Source organism: Oryctolagus cuniculus, chromosome 18, assembly GCF_051225735.1.
Source record: "Oryctolagus cuniculus isolate XC-2025 breed Fujian yellow rabbit chromosome 18, ASM5122573v1, whole genome shotgun sequence".
NCBI lineage: Eukaryota > Metazoa > Chordata > Mammalia > Lagomorpha > Leporidae > Oryctolagus > Oryctolagus cuniculus.
Window position 1 is genome coordinate 26,745,596 of NC_142884.1, and position 10,082 is coordinate 26,755,677.

A 10,082-nucleotide genomic window follows, 5' to 3' on the forward strand; every position below is an offset into this window, starting at 1 on the left:
GGGATGGGAGAGCTCTGTCTCTCCTTGTGTCTCTACCTTTCAAATAAATAAGAGTTTGGTGGGTGTCCCAATATTGATACTATTTTCCACACTTTTCTGCATCTCCAATGTATTTTCTAAGAAAAAGTTAAAATTTTTAAATTAATCTGAATTTTTAAAAAAGATTTACTTATTTATTTCAAACGCAGAGTTAGAGAGGGAGGGAGGCAGAGAGGGGGGCAGAGAGAGATCTTCCACCCACCAATTCACTCCCCAAATGGTTGCAATGACCAGGGCTGGACCAGGCTGAAGCCAAGAGCTTCATCTGGGTCTCCCACATGGGTGGCAGAGGCCCAAGCACTTGTGTCATCTTCTGTTGCTTTCCCAGGCACATTAGCAGGGAGCTAGATCTTAAGTGGAGCAGACGAGATTTGAACAGGTGCCCATATGGGGTCCTGACATCACAGGTGGTAGCTTACCTTGCTATACCACAATGCTGGCCCCAGCATCAATTTTTTTTAAAACATCTTGTCCTCTGACGTGGCATAACTTATGTAGCATTTTTACTAAAAATGTCTAACCTAAATATATTAATATAGTTATAATTATTAAGGAATATTTTGCAAAGTGACCGCCCTTATTCTTCAGAAATTTCAGTATCATCAAAGATAGACCAATGTACTGCCTGAATGAACTCTACAAGGCCATGACAATTAAATGCATGTGTAGTTCTGGGTTCTTTATCAGAAAAAACAAGCTACAGTAGACCTTATCAGGACAAAGGGAGTACAGACTGTGTATCAGGTAACAGTGTTGCACCAACATTAAATTTCTCAAGTGTGATGATTACATTATAGTTCTATAAGAGGAGGTCTTTGTTCCTAGAAAAATCACTTAAGTGCTCTGAGTTCTAGACTCATTCTCAAATGGCTCAACCAAAAAAGAAAAAGTAATTTTTACATACACATATTTCTGAAGTGCAAACGCAGCAAAGCGTTACCAACCAGTTAGTGTGGGTGTAGTACACACAGGCATTCATGATGCTGTTTTGTGTTTGAAAACTTTCCAAAGACTAATTTAGGAAAGACGTTTACAAAGCATTCTTAGGGGTGGGCGTTTGGGGCAGCAGTCAGGTCACGGCTTGGGACACTCAGAGTACCTGGTTCACATCAAGGCCACACAACCACCAATCCAGCTTCCTGCCAAGGTTCCTACTGGTCAGGCAGCAGATGATGGCTCAAGCACTGTGGCGCTGTCACCCACGTGGGAGACCAGGACTGAGCTCTAGGCTCCCAGCTTTGGCCTGGCCCAGCCCTGGCTGCTGTGGGCATTCTGGAGTAAACCAGCAGATGGAAGAACTCTGCTGACCTGTTTTCCCAATGAAAATACATAAATTTTTTTAATGTTAAATGCTGAGGCTGCTAGAATGTTTCATTAAAAAAAATCTGCTTCTAAAGCCTGTAAAATGCAAGCCGGGCCCAGTTTTTCCAGACAGCAACACACACAGTTCTAGTTGCCAGTTCCTCCAGGAGCTTCCCAGGGAAGGCCGAGGACTACTGCTTTCTGCCACTCTCCAAGGCCACGTGCCCAGCCATCAGGGTGCTACGGCCTCCCAGATTTCAAACACAGAAGTGTGTGGCCCGGGCTGCTTTCCTCATATATGCTGTGTGTACTTATGTATTTGAAAAGCAGAGTGACAGAGAGAGATGGACAGCAAGAGCAAGGTGGGGGGTGGCGAGAGAGCTCTTCCATCTGCTAGTTCACTCCCCAAATGCCCACAACAGCCAAGTCTGGGAGGAGGGAAGGAACTCCATTCTGACCTCCTACACAGGGGCAGGGGTCAAAGTACTTGGGCCATCATACGCTGCCTTCCCATGTGAGCACACGGGAAGCTGGACCAGAAGCTGAGCGGTCAGATCTGAACAGGCACCCTGAGGTGCGATGCAGACATCACACGCGGCACCTAACCAGCTGGGGCATGCGAGCCCCTCCTCCCATTCCTGGCAGCCAACAGCTCTTCTCGGCCCTCCTTAGCCAGGAGAGGTCTCGGCCCCGCCAGATGTGGCAGAGTCTCCTGCAGGCCGGACTCTTCAGGAACAGCACAGCTGCCCTGCTACAGGGCTCCTGGTGATGCGGCTCTCCAGGTACAGCTCTCGCCTCTGTCTGCGTCACTCAGGGAGGCCGCTGTCTTCTGGGTCGCCGCTTCTCTTCTCTGCCGGGTTCCTGTCTCATGACCACCAAGAACCAGTTCGAGTCCCGCCTGTTCCACTTCTGAGCCAGCTCCCTGGGAATGTGCCTCGGGGTCCCAGTGCTTGTCCCCTGCCACCCACATGATAGGCCCGGATGGAGCTCCTGGTTCCTGGCTTCAGACTCTGCCAGATCTGGCTGTTGTGGCCATTTGAGGAATGAACCAGTGGATGGAAGATCTCCCTCTCTGTTGGTCTCTGTCATTCTGTTCTTCAAATAAGTAAATCTTTTGAAAAAGTCGTGGCAAACTCCAGATAAAATTCATCCTTTTGAGCAATTTTAAGTGTACAGTTCAGTAGCATTACGTAGACCGGCACTGTTGTGCAACCACGAGCACCAGCCATCTCCAGAATTCCTCACCTTGCAAAACTGAATCTCTGCCCTGTACGCACAAACCCAACCTCTGGCAGCTGCCATTCAACTCGCCCACAGAATCATACAGCACGTGGGCCTTTCTGCTTGGCTCACCTCACTTCATATGACATCCTCACGTGTAAGAGGACACCTCCAAACTAACTAATGTGAAAGCTAAATAATTTCCCATCCTCCATGCACACCACCCTGAGGGTACCCCATCACCTGTTGATGGGCACAGGGTGGGAGGGGGCACCGTATCCATGGAAATGCCACATCAATCTGGATCAGGACAGCCGGAACCTGGACCTCACTGGGGCAAATACTCCTATAAGGGACAGAAGATTTGCTCCAAGGGTGAGCCAGGTCGCAGTCATAAGTGGAGGCCGGGCAGAGCTGAGGGGAGACATAAGCAGGTTCCAGGGCCCAACACACAGACGGGTTCCCAAGCAGGAGGGCACGAGCCCAGCACTTCTTGCCCAAGTCCTGCACCCACGGGCGTGCACGTGGCAGGGTGGGTGAGAGCCCTTTCACAGGAAGGAATTGGGACTAACATATTTAGGACTGATGGATAACATCTGAGGAGTGCAGAGGAGCCTCCCAGGGAGACCTGAAATCCCTTCAAAGTCTGAGAGCCAGGGGCCAACGCCATGGCTTGCTTGGTTCATCCTCTGCCTGGGGCGGCAGCGAACCATATGGGCGCCGGGTTCTAGTCCCAGTTGCTCCTCTTCTAGTCCAGCTCTCTGCTGTGGCCCGGGAGGGCAGTGGAGGATGGCCCAAGTGCTTGGGCCCTGCACCCGCATGGGAGACCAGGAGGAAGCACCTGGCTCCTGGTTTCAGATCGGCGCAGCATGCCGGCCGTGGCGGCCATTTGTGGGGTGAACCAAAGGAAGGAAGACCTTTCTGTCCCTCTGTCTGTGTCTCTCACTGTCTCTAACTCTGTCAAGTAAATAAAACAGATTGAAAAGTCTGAGAGCCAGGCCTCCTTGCAAGGAGTCAGCGGCTTCGGGGGTGTGTGACGCTCTGGTCGGGTGAATCCACAGAACACAAACACCACCCATCCCCCTCCTTCGCGGCGCCCCTCCCCATCCCACACTCTGGCTCCGGTTTGTAAACTCCCTCCTCCAGCGCCTCCCCTCCGGCTTCCTCGGGAGCCCTCCCAGCAACTCAAGTCTCCAAGGTGGCGGCCCATGCCCGCCCCGGGGACCAGGACACCCGCGTGAGGAGAGGGCGGCGGGGGGCGGGGGTCCGGAAGCCGAGCCCCGAGGGCGGCGGGCGGCGGGGGAGGGGCGGGAGCCAGGTCCACGGTTCCCCGCGAGGGGCCCTGACCTAGGGCGGACGTGGGCTGGGGTGTGCGGGGCACCGACACACCTGCCAACGTGCCCGAGTCAGGCACGCACACCTAGTGCGAGACAGCTCGCAGCAACCGCCCTCCGGGGTCGTCGGGAACAGCGCACGCGCCCCCTTCTGAAGCGACCCCCACCCGCACTCCAGCCTCCCGCCTGCACCGACCCGGGCCCGACCGTCCGTGCGCGGGCCGCTCGCTCACCTTGAGCACCAGGACCTCGAGCATCTTCGCCGCGCCTCTGGCCCGCTCGCCCTGGACGACGCGCCCGGCGGCGGGCGTGGCGGGCGTGGCGGGCGTGGCGAGCCGCGCGGCCCCTGCCGCCGCCCCGGGGGCGGCCCCTGCCATCGCGCCGGACGCCTCAGGCCTCTGCGGGGGCCGCGCCCACCAGCTCCACGGGGACTCCAGCTTCCTGCCCTGGACGCGCCCCCGCCTGCAGGCCGGCCGCCACGCCCCCCAGTGCCGCGCCTCGTCTTCCCACCCGACGCCGCCGCCGCGGGCGCGCTCTGGGCTCCTCGTGGGCTCCACCCCGCGCCCCCGGCCTCTCGTAATGGCGCCCGCCCCCGCGCCGGCCTCCAGGCGTCCAGAAGCCACGTGGGCGCCCAACGGCCCCGGACAACGGCCGGCCTTGCGCAGCGCCGCCGTGCGGCGGGGAGGGGCGTGGGGTCCCGCGGTCCTGGCGCGCGGCTCGCTTCCTGGGCCGCGGGGCGCCCGGGGGCTTGGGGACCTGGGCTGGCCTCCCCGCCGGGAGCGCGCGGGGCCTGCTGGGCTGTCCACCCCCAGCGTCCAGCGGGCCGCGCTCCCCAGGTCTCTGTGCGGGGCTTGCTGTCTTAGCGGAAGTGTGCACGACCCCGTCCTCTGAGTGGGCCGGGGTCTGCAGCTCCTGTGACTGAAGCAGCCACCAGAGTTCTCACTTGGAAGGCTCTGTCTCCCAGTTAGGGCTCTCCGCGGGGTTCCGAGTTGCAGGAGACGACCCCCAGGAAGCGCAGCCAAGCTTGGCTCTGAGTACTGTCCGGGACAGGAGTCATCCGGCAGACAAGCAGGAAGAATAATGTCCCCTAAAGACGAAGGTAAACAGGCCGGCGCTGTGGCTTTCAACCCTCGGCCTGCGTTGCTACCAGAATCTCATATGGGCACCGGTTCAAGTCCCGGCTGTTCCTCTTCTGATCCAGGTCTCAGCTTATGGCCTGGGAAAGCAGCAGAAGATGGCCCAAGTGTTTGGGCCCCTGCACCCAAGTGGAAGACCCAGAAGAAGCTCCTGGCTTCTGATTGGCCCAGCTCCAGCCATCTGGGGAGTGAACCAGCCGATGGAAGAATTTTCTGTCTTTCCCTCTCTATCTAGCACTTAAATAAATAAATAAAATTTTTTTAAAAAAATGAAAGAAACATCGACACCCCCCAAAAAATGTTGGGCCTAGAAGCTTTTACAGCTGAATTCCTTAGTATTTCAATGGGGGGTTGGGGGGCAACGTTTCTTAAGCTCTATGTAGAAATGTGTTAATTGGCTGATTGGGGCAACCAACAAAAGTAGAAGACCAGATTAGAGAGAGCATGGGAATTGTTAGGTTCTGTACTTGGGGGAGCAAGATGTTCAGGTAAGCCTCCAGTTTTAAAAAAATAAGCTCAGTTCTCTCGGTAACTGACTTTCAAGTAAACCTTTAAAAAAATAAAAATTCAAGAAAAAAAAAAAAAGCTTGATTCTACAAGGCCCCACAGGTGTGTGCTTGACGTCCTCCCAGGAGGACCTTGGGAAAGAACAGGTGTGCGCCTGCGAGTCAGGCAGGAAGCTGCTGATGGGGAGCATGGTGTTCACCTGGTGCTAGGGGGGGGGGGCGAGGAAGCAGGCTACATACCTGGCAGGCCAGCCGGTCGGGGCGCCGGATTCTTTCCCGGTTGCCCCTCTTCCAGGCCAGCTCTCTGCTGTGGCCAGGGAGTGCAGTGGAGGATGGCCCAGGTGCTTGGGCCCTGCACCCCATGGGAGACCAGGAAAAGCACCTGGTTCCTGGCTCCTGCCATCCGATCAGTGCGGTGCGCTGGCCGCAGCGCGCCAGCTGTGGCGACCATTGGAGGGTGAACCAACGGCAAAGGAAGACCTTTCTCTCTGTCTCTCTCTCTCACTCTCCACTCTGCCTGTCAAAAAAAATAATAATTAAAAAAAAGATTTATTTATTTATTTGAAAGTCGGAGTTACACAGAGAAGAAGCAGAGGCAGGAAGAGAGAGAGGTCTTCCATCCGCTGGTTCACTCCCCAGTTGGCCGCAACAGCCAGAGCTGTGCCGATCTGAAGCCAGGAGCCAAGAGCTTCTTACCAGTCTCCCATGCGGGTGCAGGGGCCCAAGGGCTTGGACCATCTTCTGCTTTCCCAGGCCACAGCAGAGGTGCTGGTTCCAGTCCCGGCTGCTCCACTTCCAATCCAGCTCTCTGCATGTTTCCATGTGGGAAACCTGGAGGGAGCTCCTATCTCCTGGCTTCGGATTGGAATAGCTCACTCTGTTGCGGCCAGTTGGGGAGTAAAGCAGCAGATGGAAGACTTCTCGCTCTTTCTCTCTATCTCTCTCCTTATCTTTCTATATAACTCTTTCAAATAAATAAATAAATCTTTAAAAGAGAGAGAGAGAGAGAGAGAGAGAGCTGGATTGGAACCAGTGCCCATATGGGAGGCCGGCACTGCAGGCAGCGGCTTTACTCAATACGCCACAGTGCCAGCCCCTACAGTGTCTTTATCTAGAGTAATTATCCAGGCCGGCACCGAGACTCACTAGGCTAATCCTCTGCCTGCGGCGCCGGCACACCGGGTTCTAGTCCTGGTCAGGGCACCGGATTCTGTCCCGGTTGCCCCTCTTCCAGGCCAGCTCTCTGCTGTGGCCCGGGAGTGCAGTGGAGGATGGCCCAAGTGCTTGGGCCCTGCACCCCATGGGAGACCAGGAGAAGCACATGGCTCCTGCCTTCAGATCAGCGCAGTGCACCAGCCGCAGCAGCCACTGGGGGGTGAACGAACAGCAAAGGAAGACCTTTCTCTCTCTCTCTCTCTCTCTCTCTCTCTGTCCACTCTGCCTGTCAAAGAAAAAAAAATAGAGTAATTACCCAGACTTACTTCCTATAATTAATTGACTTTGACACTTATCATCAGGGCTTCTACCATGCACTGCTGATTCAAAATTCTTGAATCTGATTAATTTTTAGAAGTCTATAGTATTTCTTTACTGTTGGTTATTTTGTCTATAGTATTTTGAGCAGGACAATCTTCAGAGCCCATGATCAAGAGAATTCTTTCTGTGACTGTCACATTTTTTTGTTTGTTTTGCTTTTTACATATTTATTTATTTATTTGAAAGGCGTAGTTACAGAGAGGCAGAGAGAGAAAGAGACAGAGAGAGAGAGAGAGAGAGGTCTCTTCCAACCACTGATTCACTCCCTAGATGGCTGCAACAGGCAGAGCTGAGCCAATCTGAAGCAAGGAACCAGGAGCTTCTTCTGTGCCTTCCACACGGGTGCAGGGGCCCAAGGACTTGGGCCATCTTCTACTGCTTTCCCAGGCCATAGCAGAGAGCTAGATCATAAGAGGAGCAGCTGGGACTAGAACCGGTGCCCATATGGGACACCAGTGCCTCAGGCCAGGGCGTTAACCCATGGGCCACTGCGCCGGCCCCAATAATTCCTTTTTAAACACAGGAAGCTGGGGCCGGTGCTGTGGCTGTGGTATAGTGAGATAAAGCCTCCACCTGCAGTGCTGGCGACCCATATGGGAGCCAGCTTGAGTCCCGGCTGCTCCACTTCCCATCCAGCTCTCTGCTATGGCCTGGGAAGGCAGTAGAAGATGGCCCAAGTCCTTGGAGCCAACACACTGTGCTCCTGCATCAGAGGCTGGGGGAGCTCTCTGGAGGGTCTAGGCAGAGCAGTACCGCCCCTGGCTGACCCCACACGCGGGCCTGTAGAGCTGCAGCCCTCGGGGGCTGGAAGGGCTCAGGACAGCTCAGTCTGGGGAGATGTCTCTCTCCCGCTTCTGCTTGCCGGTGCTGATGGAGGCACGGGGCACTTCAAACAACCCAGGGAGCCCTGAGAACTCTGACATAATGAGTTCATGAGGACTTCTCCCACTCAGCAGGCCCCATCTAAACACAGGTGAGGTTCAGTTCCTGATGCATACATTCAATTTTGATCTTCAAGGCTCAAGTTCAGAAAAAAACACTCCATTGCTGTGCTTATGTCAGTTTGCAGGTCATACTTGCTGCTTGTTATGTGAGTTTCCCAAGGCAACGAAAAGGTCGATCATCTTATCTCCTGCAACATGGCTGCCATCAGACACCTAGAACAAGCCCCTATTCTACACCAAAAACTTCATATGGCAGAAAGCGACACAAAATCACTTTTCCCGGAGCTAACAATGAGCCAATGCAAACACCTAGTGCACTCTTGCAAGAATTGTGCCCCCTCGCCCCGTCAGGCCCACTGCTACAAGCAGGAGTGAACCCGCGAGGACTTGCTCCTTAGAAGCTCTGGCAAGTGGAATTCACCCACATGAACTCCTTGGGTCAACTTATGTTTGTCCATGTGGTGGGAGATACGTATTCAAAGGCTGTATTTGCAGCAGCCCAATCCGGAGAAAAGGCTAGAAATGTGATAAAGGCGGTTAAGTCAGCCCTGCTGGTCCTCGGTGTCCCCTGGACAATAAAGCCTGATAACGGGCCAGCGTATACACCACAGGAATTTAATTCCTTCCTGAGGTCCTGGAACATACAGTCTGCCACAGGTATCCCATACAAGCCACAGGGGCAGGCAATCATTGAAAGAACTCATAGGACGATTAAAGATCTCTTACAAGGACAGAAAAACAACCGTATGCCCCCAGACCCACAGCTTGCTTTGACTGAGGTCCTTTTCACTATCAAGTTTCTTCCTTTTGATTCCAAGAGGTCAGCCCAGTTTATAAACACTGGGGATCCTTTCCATCCCAGACCCCGGCCCCTATGGTTAGGTGGAAATACCCCGACAGGAGAATGGAAGGGGCCACACCCTCTCTAACCAAAGGTCGAGGATATGCTTGTGTCTTTCCAGAGAATGCGGCACAGCCCATTTGGGTACCAGCCAGAAACATCAAGCCTGCAACTGACAGCCAACCAGAACCAGCTGAACAAGACTGAGAGTCAGCCTTGTTAGCAGACGCACCTGCCCTATCATCCTACCCTGGGAAACTGCCCATAGCCACATCCATTAATGCTTCATACCCCACTAGCTCTAGTCAGCCACTCAAACGGCCCACAGCCTGTGTGTGGTCACACAATTCCTGGTTACCATTCTTCCTCATTCCTACCACATCTGAGCAAGCACACCAGTGGTCTCCCGTGTTGAGCACTGTTTAGTCAACGACGGGTAAGATCCCCTGGGGGACAACCTAAGACAGGCACAGCCGCGTACAGAGACCACATGGACACAGGGTCAACAATGGTATGGCCAAAAATCATGCCTCCCATTGCTCAAAAATAAATGAAAGGGGGAAATGTGGTGGAATGAGAAGGCCATGTCAAGATGGCCGCTGGCAAGCGAGCGTCAGTTACTCAGGAATGGCTTTGAATCCCACCTGGCAATGGAGCCTGCCTGGCAACAGGCTGTGATTGGATGGCTTCCAATACTGCCTGACAACAGGCTGTGATTGGTTAGGGTATAAACCACCCCATGACCGGATTGGCTGTCTTGGCTATATAAGCTGTTGTACTAACTGAAATAAACGAGTCTGTGGGCTGCTTGCCTCAAGCCCACTTTCACCGGACTCCGGGGGTCTGTGTGGTGACTCCCTGCCTCTAGCCGCCACCAGGCTCCTCCTCTCAGAAACGACTCCACTGCAACATTGTTGAGAAATCAACGGCAACAGTGCACATGTGGAAGAAGCTGGACTCAGGGGCCGAGGCAGGGGATGGACCCCGGGTGGTCCAGGAGGGGATGCACGTGTCCCAGTGGTGTCTTCCCCACGTTGCCTGCCCTGGGGTTGTCATCAGGGACAGGGCCCAGTCCTCCTCCAGCCCCATCTCACTCGGGCTCCTGCTGGGGGATGCTGTCTGCCATGAGACCCTCACCAGAAGCTGGTGCCGTGCCACGCTCTCGGGCTGGTCAAGCCACAGGCAAAGTGAACTTCTTTCATTTTCTAAGCAACGCGGCTTCA